We start from the raw sequence: 17,115 nt of genomic DNA, 5'->3' as shown, positions 1-17,115 counted from the left end.
CTCACTGCTGCTGCTCGATCTTCTTTCTAGCTGGGGCCATCGCAGCAGTCTCTTGCGTGGTCGCCTGCTCTTCCAGTCTTGCCCTATCTGGTCCAGCTTTTCCCCCTAGCAGCAGACTGAGCTGCTGGAACCCAAATCTGCCCACCTCCCGCCTCCACTTAGAGTATGTCACTGGGTCCCACTGCCCACAGGCTGGCATCCAAGTTTGCTCTCCACCTGGCATTCAGGATTGGCTGCCTTGGATCTGCCCCTCTGCTGGTACTTCCCCCGACCCAACTCCACACTCCGATGGCTCTGACCCAGAGGTTCATTCCCAGCTCTCCCTGTCGTGTCCTTGAAGTCTGACCTTGACCCTGGGCAGCTGTTTCCCATGCCCCGAGTGCACCTGCTGTCCTTCCCATTAACACCAGCTCCTCCTTCAAGGTTGATCCCAGTGGTTGTCCCCAAGAGGATCCTTCGAGATTCCTAGTGACAAACAATAAAATCCAACTGTGGCTCACTGAAGCAGAAGAAGATGTATATAAACAGATATTGGGGTATACAAGACTCCCAGGAAGGCAGGAGGATCCCATGGAAAAGGGGACTTCACCTCCCTTCCTACCACAGAGCCAGCCTGGTGAAGTCCTCCTTCTTCACAGCCACCAGGAAACCCATGTGGCCCAGGCCCTTCCAGAAAGAGTCCTGGACAGGACAAGCCTCCAACTCAAACTCCAGAGCAGGTGCCTGATTGGCAGAGCCCAGTCACACGCCATGCCCTAGCTGCAAGGGAGGCAGGGAAAGTAGGTGTGGACTACTTGGGCTCCTCCCATGGAAGGCAGGCTCTGCTTGCCCACTGCCTCATGCGGGAGGAGTTTCCTGAGGGGCGGGGGTTCAGAGAGTGGGGGCTCATAGACTCAGGCTCTGTGCCTCCCCACGCCCCAGCATTCGCTATCTCGAGGGAGACACAATTGAATATCTGGTTACTCGGTCCTTGACAGAGGCCTCTGTAGCACTCCATGTCCATAGGTTCAATGTCCTGTGTGTGTCTTCTGCCCATGGGCATTTCCACATCTCTGCCTCCTTCTCTATGCAAGCTTCCCTGATGAGCTTCTCATCCAGTGGGGGAGACAGGCACTAAAAGGATGAGGACAGCCCAGTGTGGTACATGCTGTGATGGGCACATGCCGGGAGCTGAGAGGAGGCACCTGGTTCAGGTGCCTGGGGGCATCTGGGAAGGCTTCCTGGAGGAGGCACTGCTGACTGTTGGAGGATAAACAGGAGTTATAGAAGCAAAGGTGTTAGGCTGGGGTGCAGTGGCTCACACCTGTAATCCTAGAACTGTGGGAGGCCAAGGCAGGTGGATCCCCTGAGGTCAAGAATTTGAGACCAACCTGGCCAACATGACAAGACTCCATCTCTACTAAAAATACAAAAAGTAGTCAGGCATGGTGGCATGCAACTGGAATCCCAGTTACTCAGGAGGCTGAGGCAGGAGAAATGCTTGAACCCGGAGGCAGAGTCTGCAGTGAGCCGAGATTGTGCCATTGCGCTCCAGCCCGGATGACAGAGAGAGACTGTCTCAGAAAAAAAGAAAAAAGAGAAAGAAAAGGAAGGAAGGAAGGAAGGAGCGAGGGAGGGAGAGAAGGAAACGGAAAAGGAAAGGAGGAAAGAGAGGGAGGGAGAGAAAAAGAAAACGAAAGAAAGAAAGAAAGAGCGAGAAAGACAGAGGGAGGGAGGGAGGAAGGAAGGAGAGAAAGAAAGGGAGGGGAAGGATGGAAAGAAAAGAAGGAAAGGAGGGAGGGAGGGAAAGAAAGAAAGAAAAAGAAAAGGAAAAGAAAAGAAAGAAAAGAGAAGAGAAGAAAGGAAGGAAGAAAGAAAGGTGTTGGAGACATCACCCCAGGCTGAGGCAACAGCTTTGTGAAGCCACAGAGGTGCAAGGGGGAATTCCGAGGAGTTCTGGCATCACCTGGGTAGCGCCAGGAGATGCTGGTCCTACAGGGTGAGGCAGAGTTGTCAAGAGATGAGACCACTCAGGTTAGAAGGTGCCCAATTACTGCTGGCTTATGGGGTCTAGCTTTGAGCGAGGGCTGGGTGCCAGAGCAGGGGAGGGGCATGGTCAGATGTGAGCTGAGAACGACCCCTCTGAGAGCCTAACCTGGGGACCTGCCAGGGGTGTGGCAAGAGTCCTGGCCAGGCAGGCTCAAGCTGGGACCTTGGGCTGCTGAGGCGTGGGGACCATGAGAGGGACTCGGAAGACTCAGCAGGCTTTTGGTGGCAAGCAGAAGTTTGCCACTGCCGCTGGGGCATGTCTGGGCGAGGTAGAGAGACATGGGCAAGTCCCTGGCGCAGCCTAGGGTCCTCAGTTTCCTTATGAGTAAATAGAAGGATATGTGATCTCCAGGCTAGGGGCTAAGAGCCAGTCAGCCCACCCACTTCCTGCTCCTGTCTGTCCCACTCCCACGATGTACCAGGAGCTGGGGATGCAGTAACACGAAGTGGAAGCCACAGCCTGGCTCTCACCGGCAGTGGGTCCAGGAGTGGGCACGCAGTGATGACCCAATGCTGGGCTGAAGAGGATTTTCCCAACACGCAGGAGAGATTTGCCAGGAAAGAAAGGGATCTTAGACATTGACGACCGCCTTCCCGTGACAGCCCCGCTGGGGCCAGGTTTCTTGGGACAATCAATGCCATCATTCTGGGAAGCCCGCCCCAGGAGAGGCCCTGATTTCCCCCCATTTGCATAGCCACAGAAACAGGAAACAGGACTCATGTTGCCTCATCAGCGCGGGCTGGGCCAGGTCAGGCCAGCTCAGGGCTCAGCTTGGATGTCCCAGCCTGGGCTCCCCCTAGACAGCGGACAGAGAAGCACCATCTGGGCGCTCCATCCAGTGGGAGCCAGACAGGTGGCCTGAGAGCTCCAAGGCTGTCCCCAGTTCCACCTGGATGTCTGACATGGAGGCTCCAGGCAGCCCAGCTGCACCCCCCAGGGAGGAAGGGGGCCATCAACAGTGACACCTGGGTGCTCTACCAGGGTCAAAGTGCGCCGTGTTACTGCCAAGCTATCCTCGTTCCCAGAAGTGACGGGTCGAACTTCCTCCTGCAAGGAGTGTGCCTGTCTGCTACCTGGCCCCCCCACCTCCTCTCCCACTTTCCCCCAGCTCCCTTCCGGGAAGCAGGGCTTTAAGCAGGAAGAGTGTTTCTCAGATGCTATCCACTGAGTGTTGGGTGTGACCAAGGCTCCACGTGCTCAGCTGAGCCCAGAAACCGGAAGTTTGGGGTGCAGAGAGGGGGCAACCCTGGGTTTGGCCTCATCAGAGCCAGGTGCCCCTGGAGCCCTGGACCTCTCGGGCCTCAATTCTCCCACATCTGTCACGGGGGTACTTGTGCCTACCTCTCAGCGTTGACAGAAGCAGACACTAAGAGCGAAGGTGCCACAGCAGTGCTGGTGACTGCGATTCCAGAGCTCACATCTGCCTTAGTTGCAGTGCTCCAGCCGCTCTGGGGCAGCTACTGAAAGAGAAGCCAGATTTTAACGTTATATGAAGAGGCAGCGTGGTGGAGCATTAGCCCCATCCAAGACACCGTGTGAACACAGCTGGACCTGGGTTCGGATCTTGACTGTGCCACTTGCTGGCCATATGACCCAGGGTGAGCTCCTCAGCTTCGTGGGAGATCAGTTTCTGCATCTGTGGAATGGGAATGAAAAGTGGTACCCACCCCTTAGGGCTACAGCGAAGAGTCAATGAGACACCACATAAGAGGGACCCGCTAAGAGGGAGGATGCGGATGAGGGGCCATGAGCCCGCCAAGAGGATGTAAAGCTCAACCCTGTAGTGGCTCCCGTGGGAAAGGCGGGGGTTACAGAAATGAGTCCCTGTGGCTGTGTTAAATCAATCCCTCAGAGGCAGTGAGGAGGCAGGAGGCACTCAATGCTAGACTAGGGATCCAGAGAAAGGCTGAGGAAGGCCCATGCCTGGCCAGGGACATCTGAGGAGGCTTCCTGGAGGAGGGGATGTCCGAGCTGGTGGCAAGGACGGAGAGGTTTGGCCACCAAGGTGAAAGGGCCGCAAGCCAGGAGAGTAGCCAGTGGAGGCACAGGCAGGGTGATCGGCGTTTCTCCACGGGCGTGGGAAGGACAAGCCACACCCTTGACGGATCAGCCACTGCCTCCCCACAGACCGCGGACACCACCTCTCAGAGCCCTGAGCTCCAGTCATGGACACAGCCATTCTCTCACCCACTCCAGGTCTTCAGACTCCCAGCAACCAGGATGCCCCCTTTCCCGGCATCACAGATGAGGCAGGACAGTGGTGGCACAGACCTGGTGGCACAAACCCCGTCCTTCTCCGTGGGCCCCTCCGCTTCCTCCTCAGCGTCATCGCTGCCAGCACTGCAATTGCTAACTTTTCTCGTCATTTTTCTATGCAAATTTTCAGTGAACAAAAATGGGGTTATTGCTTCCAAACTCTTAGAACTTGCCTTATCCTCTAAAGATACACGTGTCACGGGCATCTTCCCAGGGAAGCAATACTCCAAATCACCATTTTATTTTGAGATGGAGTCTTGTTCTGTCCCCCAGCCTGGAGTGCAGTGGTGGTGAGCTCCTAGCTCACTTCAACCTCTGCCTCCAGGGTTTAAGCGATCCTCCTGCCTCAGCCTCCTGAGTAGCTGGGATTACAGGCACATGCCACCATGCCAGGCCAATTTTTGTGTGTTTAGTAGAGAAAGGGTTTTACCATGTTGGCCAGGCTGGTCTCGAACTCCTGACCTCAGATAATCCGCCTGCCTTGGCCTCCCAAAGTGCTGGAATTACAGATGTGAGCCACCACACCTGGCATCCAAATCACCATTTGAATGGCTGGAGAATGGGCTGCCCCATGGAATTGATGGACTGTAATGAATTTAACCAAGTCTGCAATCTCAGCAACCATTTCTTCAGGAGGGTGAGATGAGTGTAGCCAACAGTACAAGGGTTCAGAGTCCTTTGGTTTTGATTCTGACTCCACCTTTTTGTGTTTAAAGAGATGGGGTCTCACTATGTTGCCCAGGCTGATCTTGAACTCCTGGGCTCAACTGATCCTCCTGCCTTGGCCTCTGGAGTAGGTGACTCTGCTTCTTAGAGCTGTGTGACTCTGGACAAGTTACTCAACCTCTCTGTTTTTTCTTGGTTTCCTGAAAGACCAGAAACACAGACGCCCCTGCTGATGCCTAGTCATGAGACTCCCTGGAGATCTTGTGTGTATGGTGCTTACTTACGCGCAGCGCCCTGCAGACAGACAGGAGGTACCAGTTGGACGGGGTAAGGGGTATTGTTGCTGTTTGCTGTTATCTGGGCCAGGTGCTGATTTCACTGTCTGGAGAGTGAAGGGCTCCTGCCAAGTGGCATAAACGTTCAGAGTGACCATGAGGGTTCAGCGAGACTTTGGTGCCTCCTACCCTCCCTGTCCACTTCCAGGGAAAGCATCTGAGTCCCTTGCAGGGGGCCAGTCTCCAAATTCTGAGAATCATCTGGGGCTGGTTGACCTCACTGGGTGTCACAGGAGTCTAGAAAGACATTCTAGAAAGACACCCTCTGGGGAGAAACTCCCATACTGATGTCTCCCCGAAATGCCAGCATCACCCACCCCCTTCCTCTGGGTTCAACATTGTCCCCTCCCTGGGTTCCCCTTTGGATTTTAAATGAATGCCCCAGAGTGGCTCTGCAGAACAGCCTCAATGACGGCCACCACCAGAGACAGGGAGTTCCTGGATGGATGGACAGATGGATGCAGCCCCAACCCCCCGCTCCCCCTGGGCCCCAGCCAGAGGGCAAGAAAGCCCCTACTCAGCCTCCAACTGCTCAAAATCCCCCAAGCCAAATTCCCCCAGCCTGGGGATCGCCAGGAGGCAGCCCTGAGTCCCCAGCGTTGGCCCTGTTTGCCCCATCGCCTTCCCCCTGGGGGGGCAGGTGCAGCCTAGCTCTGCTCTAGTGTTCCCTGTGCACCGCTGTTCCCAGGCCAGGAGCCTCCCTTGGCCCCAAGCCCGGCACCCCAAGGCTCTCCCAGGCTCAGGCAGCAGCGCCCCGGCTCTCCTCTCCAGGCTGCTCAGCCTCTCTGAGCTGTGATTTTCTGCAAAATGGGACTATTCGATTGAACTACACATGAGATTGCCATTTTTGCAGGGCAAGATCAGGAAGGCAATTGGCAATTTCCTGTGGTTTCAGCCGACAGCTGCCTCCACTAGGGAGCTGAGGACTAAACGAAGAAATGAATGAGCAACCCTGGGCACAGAATCTGGCCCAACACACTTCATTGCCATTCCTATTATTTATTGTGGTGGATGGGGCTACCCTCACCCCACTTGAAGGATTACCAAGCCCTGCCACCTGGGCAAGGCTCCCTCTGAGGTGGGGAAGGTGCCAGGGGACCCTCCCCAAGTCCTGCCCACAGCCCCCAACTCACCAGGCTGGACACTCCTTGCTGAGTCTTTTAAGTCTCATTTCCCCCAAAAAGCCCTGAATCACCATCTGCCCGGCTGGGGGAGGAACTGGGAGCTGCATGCTGGCCTGCAGGAAGATGACTCAGGGGAATCCTTCGAGGCCCTTGGTGCGATGTGGGGGGAGTGATTAAGAGGGTGTCACAGGTGTGCGCCATGTGCCCGTCACCTGACCTGTGACCTTTTTCTGAGCTGGAGCTGCTGGAAACTGACTCAGGATGGACCTCTCCTGTCCTCCCTCCCCTCCCCAGGGCCAAGCTCCCTCTCTCTGGTGCTGGGAGGCAGGCCCTGAGCATTTCATTCATTGATTCATTTGTCCACTCATCATATCAGATGGATCATTCCTGACTCATCCATGGGTCCAGCCCTTCATTCATTAGTAATAAACTCCACGGCTATTCTCCCAGCCTGTCCTCCGGGGCAGCTGCCCTGTCACGTGTGTTTTCTCATTCAGTCCTCTCAGTGCCCAGGAGGAAGAGCTATATTATTACCCCCATTATACAGAGAGGAAAACTGAGGCACGGGAAAACAAAGCAACACCCTGTGGAGTCTGGATTCAAATCCAGGTCTGTCGCTGTCTTTAGAAAAGTCACTCTCACCTAGAACTATGCCTCCCCTTCGGTGTTCCTGCAGCCACGTGGCCAAGTGAAAGTTACCCAGGCCAGCCTCACCCCAGGACCTATGAGGGCAGGGACCTCAGCTCGCCACCTGGGGCCAGCACAGACTTCCTCATCTTGGCCCTGGGACAGTGTGGTGTCTCTTTAGGCTATGTAATAGCCCCCAGACCTGAGTTCCATCCTCTGTGGAAAGCCAAGCCTCCCCCCATGAGATCTCAGAGAATTTCCAGGAACTACATCCTCACAGCCTCAGGCTCCCGAATGCATAGAACTGGACCGGTTCTCTGACAGTTCTACCTCTGCACATGGGCTCTCTCTGTTCCTCAATCTCGAGGACCCCAGCAGAAATGTCAGCTCTTCTCTGCATCCCTCAAAACAAAACTCATGCTCCCATGAAGCATTTGTGAGAAGCAGTGGTGACTGAGGATCTGAAGGTGTGGACAGGGAGGGGGTTTTGCAGCTGCGGAGCCTCGATTTCCTATTGACATCAGATCTGTAAGTCGCTCCTGCACAGAGCACCCCGACGGACCTGCTGCACCTGCCACCCTGTCTGTGGGTTCTCCCGCATGGTGGATTTTTCTGGTGGTTTCTAAGCTTTATTGTGAGCTCATCTTCAGCAGGGAGATTTGCAGCTTGTGCCTGTGCACGCTCAGGCTCCCACACGCCTCAGGATGAGACGTTTCCCAACAAGGATGCGTTGAGTGTTTTGGGGAATACTCCAGGGATTTCACCAGCTGGGGACCTGTGTTCACAATGAATTCCTGGCATGAGATTCTAGCAGCCCAGAGTAGAATCAACTCAGATCTCAGTATCCCCTGCCCCGCCCCACCCCACACGCCCAGGCTTAGACTTTCAATTTTTGGACTTCCTGCTATCCAGTCTTCGGCTGTTCCTATCCGTCCATGGGGGCTGGAGGCAGTCCCTCAGGGCCCGGCCTTCACATGGGGTTTCTGTTTCTGCTCCCATGAAAGTCACGAGCAGGTATCAAGTCCAATCTGAGTTCCTCTCCCCTCCCCCACCTCCCTTCTACCTTCAGTTCCATTTTTATTATTGACCCCTGAGTTTGCTTTTTTTCTTCTGAGCTTTTTACTTTATTTCTGAGACAGAGTCTTGCTCTGTCACCTAGGCTGGAGTGCAGTGGCACGATCCCAGCTCACTGCAACCTCCATCTTCTAGGCTCAAGGGATTCTCATGCTTCAGTCTTCCTAGTAGCTGGGATTACAGATGTGCACCACTGTGCCCGGCTAATTTTTTGTGTTTTTAGTAGAGATGGGGTTTTGCCAGGTTGGCCAGGCTGGTTTTGAACTCCTGACTGCAGGTGATCCGCCTGCCTCAGCATCCCAAAGTGTTGGGATTACAGGCATGAGCCACTGTGCCTGGCCTCTTTTGAGCTTTCTAAAAACATGTACAATTACTCTTTTTTTTTTTTTTTAGAGACAGGGTCTTGCTCTGTTGTCCAGGCTGAAGTGCAATGGGACAATCAGAGCTCACTGCAGCCTCAACCTCCCAGGCTCAAGTGATCCTCCTGCTTCAGCCTCCTGAGTAGCTGGGACTACAGGTGTGTGCCACCTTGTCTGGCTAATTTTTTCTTTTTTTTTAGAGAGATGGGGTCTCGCTGTGTTGCCCAGGCTGGTCTTGAACTCCTAGTCTCAAGCCATCCTCCCAACTTGGTCTTCCAAAGTGCTGGAATTTACCGGCAGGAGGCATCAGATCCAGTGGGGGCTTATCAATATATATTTTTAAATCAGTTTCACTGACGCTGTATTAGCTAGCTCCCTGAAAAAGCTCCCCAAACCTTCCCACTGCCCTCAGGATAAAACCGTGGCTCCCTGGAGCCCCGGAGGCCGCACACGTGACTTCATTTAATTTGCACAATGCCAGGAAGGAAGTGTTACTACGTCTGAGGTGTGGATGAGGACACTGAGGCATGGAGAAGGTGGTGGTGTCAGGAGGGGCGGAGGAGCCCTGTCTGACGCAGGGTTGTGGGGGAAGGAAATCTCAGAACCCAGGCCTCTTGCTCAGTCCACCTCTCTGGGTGGGTGCCAGTCCCCGGGCTGCCTGCTGCAGCAGAGGGGATCGGGACACACAGGAGCCACTGCCTGAGGCTGCCTGACCACTCCCTCCCTTCCCCAGAAGTAGACACGTGGCAGGACCCACCCGGCCACCGGCACCTGTGCCTGGCGAGTCAATACTGGGTGTGGCCCTTCCTTCTAGGAATGAGCTCCCCAGAGGTTTCCTTCACGGAAGTGAGCAAGGTCTACTTGTCACAGTCTGCTCCCGGGCCAAAGGGCTCCACGCCTGGTCTCAGCCTGCCTAAGCCCACTCAGGACCCTGTCGTGGAGCTCCTCTGTATCCCCGGGCTGTGTGGGCATGCAGGTTTTGCCAGTGAGGATGGAGGGTCAGTGACTGACAGCCTGAGCTCTGAGGTCAGAGGGACTGAGTCCTGGGCATCTCTGGGAGCTCGGGCAGTTTGCTTTCTCTCTGGCTCTCGGTCTCACCATCTGTACGATGGATCCAATGATAGCACCCACTTCATGGGGCACAGTGGGAGAGACAGAACCTGCAGGAAGAGCACTTGGGCCCTCTCCTCTCCTTTTTCCTTTCCCTTTCTCCTTCCCTTCCTTTCCCTCCCTTTCCCTCCCCTCCCCTTTCCTTCCCTACCTTCCTTTCCTCCCTTCCTCCTTTCCTTCCTTTTTTAAAAAAGACAGGGTCTTGCTCTGTTGCCCAGGCTGGAGTGCAGTAGCACGATCACAGCTCACTGCAGCCTCTAACTCCTGGGCTTAAGCAATCCTCCCAGCTCAGCCTGCTCAGTAGCTGACAACAGGCATACGCCACCCAGACTCGCGAATTTTTGTACTTTTTGTGGAGATGGGGTTTTGCCCAGGCTGGTCTCAAACTCCTGGGCTCAAGGGATCTGCCTGCCTCTGCACATTCTTATGCTAAGCTGCCTGGGTCTTGGCTTACTCCTCTGTGAAGTGGGGGAACAGCAGAGCCTGCTCCTAGGGTTGGAGGGCTGAAGGGGCTGATGGGTGGGAAATGCGTGGCCCAGGGCCCCCTGGCGTGGGGCTGTGCTGGGCAGCTTCATCTTCATTTCTCTTCTCTTCTGACGCCCATTCCTGCTGATGGCCGGGACCCTGCTCTTGTTACTTACAGGTCTCTTGTGCTTTCACGTAGTCTCCTTCTGGGTTCATGCTTTTGAATCAGGACTCCTGTTTTCAGTTTCTCCCCACTCCATCCCTTTCCCTAGGGGTGGTGTCTTAATGGGAGAGAGGCCTTCTGAGCCTCTGGTTGGCTCTGGGGCTCTGCCTGGCCTTGGGTGTCCTGGAGGGGAATCTGCCCAGCTGTGGCTAATCCCACTGCAGCATTCATTCTGGGCAGCATGGTTCTAGGATCAGGGGACTTCTGAAGTGTGGGAGACATTGCTAGACCCCCCAAGATGTTCTGTCCTCCTGGTCATGTACCCCCTTGCAGGTCAGTGGGGTCCTGGGCCTTGCTTTGCGGAGTGAAAGGTGAGCAGAAGCATCTCGTGTCCTCCTGGGTGTCACTTCAGAGCTGGCGGCCCCTCCAGGCTCCTTTCACTGCAGGAAGCCCTGAAGCCTCTCGTGTTGAGGCGGCAGCATCGTAAGAGCGTGGGGCCTCCACTGGCCTGGGAACCTGAGTGACTATGAGGAGCAGGGTCCCTGCCACCCCACGTGGGGCATGTGGTGGGTCCAGAACCACAGCCTGGCTATGCTGAGCCACTGTGAGTTGATGCTTGACACTGCTGGACAACCTAAGCCGCCCTAACCAGGACACACACGCCCAGGCCTCTCGCTGGATCTGGGATTCTCAGGACCTGGGTGCAGGGGGACTCTGGCCTTTTCTGCATGCCTCTCACAGGCCGTGGGTATTGGGTGGGCACAGTCTCAGGCCCACTCTCAGTCTGTGTGTCCATGGGTCGCCCCCAGTCCCAGCAAGAAGCAGGTCACAGGCTCCTCTGATTTCCACTGCACAACCCCCCGTCCCCTGCGGGCTCTCTCAGCCCACACAACCAGGGCCCAGCCAGGCAGATCACCTGAGGTCAGGAATTTGAGACCAGCGTGGCCAACAGGACAAAACCCTGTCTCTACTAAAAATACAAAAATTAGCCAGGCATGGTGGTGGGCATCTGTAGTCCCAGCTACTTGGGAGGCTAAGGCAGGAGGATCTCTTGAACCCAGAGGTGGAGGCTGCAGTGAGCCAAGATCACACCACTGCACTCCAGCCTGGGTGACAGAGGTAGACTCCATCTCAAAAAAAANCCATCTCTACCAAAAAAAAAAAAAACCACTTAGCCAGGTGTGGTGGTACATCCCTGCAGTCCCAGCTACTCAAGAGGCTGAGGTGGGAGGTTCACCTGAGCCCAGGAGGTCAAGGCTGCAGTGAGCTATGATTGTGCCACTGCACTCCAGCCTGTTTGAAAGAAAGAAAGAAAAAAAAATCCAGAACCCGCAGTAGCTCTGGGCCACGTTCCTACGTGAGCAGACAGTAGAGCTGAGGTGCAGCCTTTGAATCTCTGCACTCCGAGTGATCGCGGGCCTTGCTCATGTGACTGGCATGGCCACACAGAGACCTGAGTTTGTGATCCTTTAAGCAACCCAGACCCCCAGTGACAGAGGGTCCGTGCCCACCAGAGGACCTCACCTCTTTGGGGACCCAAGGAATCCTGGAGCTGCAATAAACTGCACCGCAGGAAGGAGCAGTGCCCACCTCTGCCCAGGAGGCAGTTCTGCCCCTCTGCTTCCCTATGTGTGGGGCTGACAAGGGAGTCTTGGGTCATCCAAAATGCCTCGGAGGCTATCTGGGCACCTGTCTAACTACTTTCGGAATAACTGAAATGTTTCAAGTTCCATGGAAAGTGGCATGCCTGGAATGCAGGCAGTCCACCTCAGGGGACCTGGCCAACTTCTAACTACAGAGGGTCACCTCCCAAACGAGACAAAATAAACGCAGATCTCCAGGAGGCAAGGTTACTCAAATACCCCTTTGTTTGACCTTTACTCTTAGAAGATTTAATGCCATACCAAATCTCAAACACTGAACACCTAACGTCTATGTTCAAAAACTCAGTAACCACAAAATAAATGAAGCTAAAAAGAAAATCATCCAAATTAAAGGGACCACCTTTAAAACCATCCATTTTCCACCTGGAGGGCTGAATTCCCAGGGAAATCACACGTGGTCCTGTCTCATATCTTTTCTGCTCATCTCTGCAGCGATGCTATAGGTTTATGAGTCTGCTTTGGTTTCAAAGAGTTCATTAAACTCAAATGTGAATAACGCAATAAATATTTTCCAGGTGAACAAGACATGCGAGGGCTTGATCTAGCAAATGAGCACGTCCAAACTGCCTGTTTTCTTTAAAGACATTTTTAACTGGAGGCCGGCCAACCAAGTAGAATGTAAAGGACTCACTTTTTGGGAAGCCAAGTACTCCATGCCTCTGGCCAGCTGGTAGGTGCACGATACCAAGTCCTTGAAGGTCATCTGCTCCTCAGGAACACGGTTAATGTCATAGGAGTACTCCATCCCGGGTGGCCTCCGGGCTCGGAGGTATTCTCGGAGGTTGCCTTTAGAGGCATACTCAACTATGACATAGAGAGGTCCTGTTGAGAAGAAGAGAAGCTCCCTGAAGAGAGAATCCAGGGTCTGCCCCCCACCTTGGGCAATTCAGCAAAAAATCTTTAGTTATTACATGCCAATGCTTTTGGTGGTGGTGGTGGTGGTTTTAAGTTTAACATATAGAGGCCAGGCACAGTGGCTCACTTATGTAATCCCAGCACTTGGGGAGGCCGAGGCAGGCAGATCACCTGAGGCCAGGAGTTCAAGACCATCCTGGTCAACATGGTGAAACCTCGTCTCTACTAAAAATACAAAAATTAGCTGGGCACAGTGGCACATGCCTGTAGTCCCAGATACTCGAGAGGCTGAGGTGGGAGAATCGCTTGAACCCAAGAGGTGGAAGCTGAAGTGAGCCAAGATCACACCACTGCACTCCAGCCTGGGTGACAGAGCAAGACTCTGTCTCAAAAAAAAAAAAAAAGAAAAAAAGAAAAAATGATCCGCAAGTCTGATCTCCTTTCTGGACTCAGAGTTCCTCCAGGATTATCCCACTTACCAGCTGTGTTACCTTGGGCAAGTTAACAAGCCTCTCTGTGCCTCGTTGTCTTCATCTGGAAAAACATCATATTGTTAGGTGAATTCAATACATTAATATACATAAGGCACTTAGTAGAGCAGTGCCTTTTACTTGTATTGTTTATCTACTGCCACATAACAAGTTACCCCCAAAATTCAACAGCTTAAAATTAATAAATATTCATAATTTTGTACCGTTTCTGAGGGTCGGAAGTCAGGGTGTGGTTTTTCTAGCAGGTTCTGGCTCAGGGTCTCCCATGGGGCTGCAGTAAGGATACAGGCTGGGGCTGGAGGCTCTGCTTCTGAGATGGCTCACTCACCTGGCTGTTGGCTGCAGGCATCAGCTCCTTGTCACGTGGCTCTTCCCACAGGGCTTCTTGAGTGCCCTCATGACATGACAGCTGACTTCCCCCGGGGAAAGTGACCTGAGAGAGAGCAAGGAGGAGGCTGCAGTGCCTTTCGTATCCTAATCTTGGGTGTTACACATCATTGCTTCCACATCTGTTCGTTGGAAGTGGGTGCCGTCAACACACAGTGGAAGGACAGTTAGCCTCTGTCTCTTGAAGGCAGGGGTGTCAAAGAATTTGTGGACATATTTTAAAACCACCACGTTGGCCTGGTGCGGTAGCTCACGCCTATAATCCCAGCACTTTGGGAGGTGGAGGTGGGAGGATTGCTTGAGCTGAGGAGTCCAAGACCAGCCTGGGCAACATAGCGAGATCTCTTCTCTACTTAAAATTTAAAAAAAAATTTGCCAGGTGTGGTGGTGCATGCCTGTAGTCCTAGCTACTCAGGAGGTTAAGGTGGGAGGCTCTCTGGAGCCCAGGAGGTCAAGGCTGCAGACAGCCATGATCGTGCCCCGGCACTCCAGCCTGGGTGACAGAGTGGGATCCTGTCTCAAAATAAAAATAAAAGTAAAACTGCCAAGCTGATGAATCTGCATGGGTGGTTGTTGATCACTGCCAATCCTCTTGCTCCTTCCAAGGGGCTTGCATACAGTAAGTGCATAATGAATGCTTATTGAAAGTATGAGTGGGCTAGGCACAGTGGCTCATGTCTGTAATCCCAACACTTTGGGGGGCTGAGGTGGGCGGATCACTTGAGGTCACGAATTCGAGACCAGCATGGGCAACATGGTGAAACTCTGTCTCTACTAAAAATACAAAAATTAGCCAGGCATTGTGGTGCACGCTTGTAATCCCAGTTACTCAGGAGGCTGAGGCAAGAGAATTGCTTAAACTTAGGAGGTGGAGCCTGCAGTGAGCCGAGATCGTGCCACTGCACTCCAGTCTGGGTGACAAGAGCAAGACTCAGTCCCAAAAAAGAAAAAAAAAAGAAAAAGAATGAGCACATGAATGGATGTGTGAGTGAAAACATGAGCTAGAAGAGGAAGGAAAGGAGGCAGAAGAGAGGGGATGGTGTGAGGTGAAGGAGGGGCCGCGGGTTGTGCCCTCTGTGTTTGAGGCTCCAGGTCTTCTCCCTCCCTTGACCTGGGGTTTACCTACTCATCATCCTCTCCCAATCTGACCCCCAGGCTCCTGACCCTCTGAGCCTCTACCCTCCACCTGCCCCCTTTTGCTTGCTTTGGCACGAGACAGCCCTCATTTTTGCTGTGGTTTCTGTGCCTCACGGTTCTAACACGGCTGCCTCAGTTCCATACATCACATCCTCAAGAGAATAGATCCTGAAGGCGGCAAAGATCTTCCTCTTCCAGGATCTTTACTTTGTCAGGGGGATTATCTTTCAGGAAGCTCTCCTCTCTCCAACCAAAATTCCCCTACTCCTTATACCTCATTGGGTAAAAGAAGATGACATGCCCACCCCTCAGACCAATCACTGGAAGGAAAAGAGGATGACGATGATTTCTCCCCTGGTCCCAGGCTCAGTACCTGGTGCAAAGAATGGGGCTCTGCAGACAGAGACATGCATGTGGCTGCTGGGCAGGCACCAAGGGTGACTGCTCCCAAAAGACATGAACAAAGGGCTCCAGGGGGCAGAGCTGAGGAGCTCCCAACAACCCACAGAAGCTAAGACCTGCTTCCCCAAGGAGCTGATGCTTGAGCAGGGCTTTGAAGGATGCCTGAGTACACCAGGCTCAAGAAATCGCCTGCAAAGGCTCTGAAGCACAAAATAGCAAATGTCAAGGCAATGATGGGTGTTTGGAGGCTAAGATAGTTGAAAAGCAAATGAACAGTCCAGCAGTTATACTGCCAGGCTGAGGGGCTCAGGTCTAACTCATAGGCCACCCTTCTTCCAATTCAAGTCTTTAAAGTACCACTTTTTGTGGTTTAACCACGGCTGAGCACCATTATTTAACAATTTATTTAAAACCCAACACTTTTAAAAGCTAATTTCAACTTAAAAGGACATCCCACAATACTCTACAAGCAAAACACCAGTCCAGCTGGCCACAAATAACAGGTAACTAAATAAATGCGGTGAAAATAAACAAGGCTGGGTGCGGTGACTCACATCTACAATCCCAGCACTTTGGGAGGCCAAGGTGGGAGGATCGCTTGAGGCCAGGAGTTTGAGACCAGCCTAGGCACTGTGGTGAGACACTATCTGTACAAAAGTACAAAAATTAACTAGATGTGATGGCCTGCAACTCTAGTCCCAGCTACTTAGGAGGCTGAGGTGGGAGAATCCCTTGAGGCTGGGAGGCAGAAGTTACATGAGCTAAGATCATACGACTATGCACTCCAGCCTTGGTGACAGAGTGAGACTCCATCTCCAAAAAGAAGAAGAGGAAGAAGGAAGGGAGGAGGAGGAGGAGGAAGAATAAGGGGGAGGCAAAGAAGGAAAAGATGATGAGGAGGGAGAGGAGGAGGATATGGAGGAGGGAAAGATGGTCATGATGATAATGACTGATGAAGATGAAGAGAAAGAAGAGGAAGAGGATGAAGAGGAGAAGAGAGGAAGAGGAGAAAGAAGAAGAGAAAAGTGAAGATGATGAAGATGGGCCAGGCACCATGGTTCACGCCTGTAATCCCAGCACTTTGGGAGGCTAAGACAGGCAGATCACTTGAGGTCAGGAGTTAGAGACCAGCCTGGCCAACATGGTGAACCCGTCTCTACTAAAAATACAAAAAAATTAGCCGAGAGTGGTGGTACTTGCCTGTAATCCCAGCTACTCGGGAGGCTGAGGCAGGAGGATCGCTTGATGCTGGGAGGTGGACATTGCAGTGGGCTGAGATTATGCCACTATACCCAAGCCTAGCTGACAGAACAAGACTCCATCTGAAAAAAAAAAAAAAAAGATGAAGATGATAGATGGTACCAGGGAAGACAAAATGATGATGGTGATTTATGTTTGTGGAATAACAAAGGGAAGGGGAGCATAAGCTCCACTTTCGGAAAGCATTTCTCACAATCATCTTCTCACAGCTGAAAAGCAGGAGAGGTGGCTCTGTGAGTAGCCACTGAGCCTGGAGTGTTCTAGGTAGGTGGCTGGACCCTGTGGTGGGGCTGCTTATGGGGCTGCCTGTCCAGAGACTGCAGCTCTCTAAGGACAGTGGTAGCTTCTGCAGCCCCCTGCCCAGCCCGGGACAATCCTGCCCAGAGGCTAATGGGGCTGGAAGGCACCTCCCAATAGCCACTCCCTGAAGCCAGAGACAAGGGTAACTGGTTTATTCATCAATCTTGTGGCATGTGAAGGAGAAAAGGGTCACTGTACGTGTGCCTGCTAGGGGCCAGTCACTCTCAACCCCTTTCAGTGAAACTGGTGTGCAGGCTTTGCACATATGCAAGCCTGGAAGAAGGTGTCTGAACTTCCATTTGGCAGGAGGGAAAACTGAAGTTCAGAGATGTCAAGTCACTTGCTCTTGGTCACATAGAAAGTTGGTTGTAGAGTCAGGAGTTAAAACCATGTTCGTCTGTCCCCAGGGTC

General features: G+C 53.2%; 1 long non-coding RNA gene across 1 annotated transcript; it reads right to left on the bottom strand.

The window, feature by feature from the left end:
• Positions 1-158: 158 nt before the first annotated feature.
• On the bottom strand, positions 159-13,648 carry LOC108312170. The gene is made up of 3 exons (XR_005202065.1): positions 13,547-13,648; positions 3,371-3,486; positions 159-1,113 (listed from the first exon to the last, which is right to left on the bottom strand). It is a non-coding gene; the product is annotated as an uncharacterized LOC108312170 (long non-coding RNA).
• Between the last annotated feature and the right edge of the window lie 3,467 nt (positions 13,649-17,115).

This window comes from Cebus imitator, unplaced genomic scaffold, assembly GCF_001604975.1.
Source record: "Cebus imitator isolate Cc_AM_T3 unplaced genomic scaffold, Cebus_imitator-1.0 Scaffold122, whole genome shotgun sequence".
NCBI lineage: Eukaryota > Metazoa > Chordata > Mammalia > Primates > Cebidae > Cebus > Cebus imitator.
The sequence above is the reverse complement of the archived record's forward strand: the minus strand, read 5'-3'. Positions and strand labels throughout refer to the sequence as shown.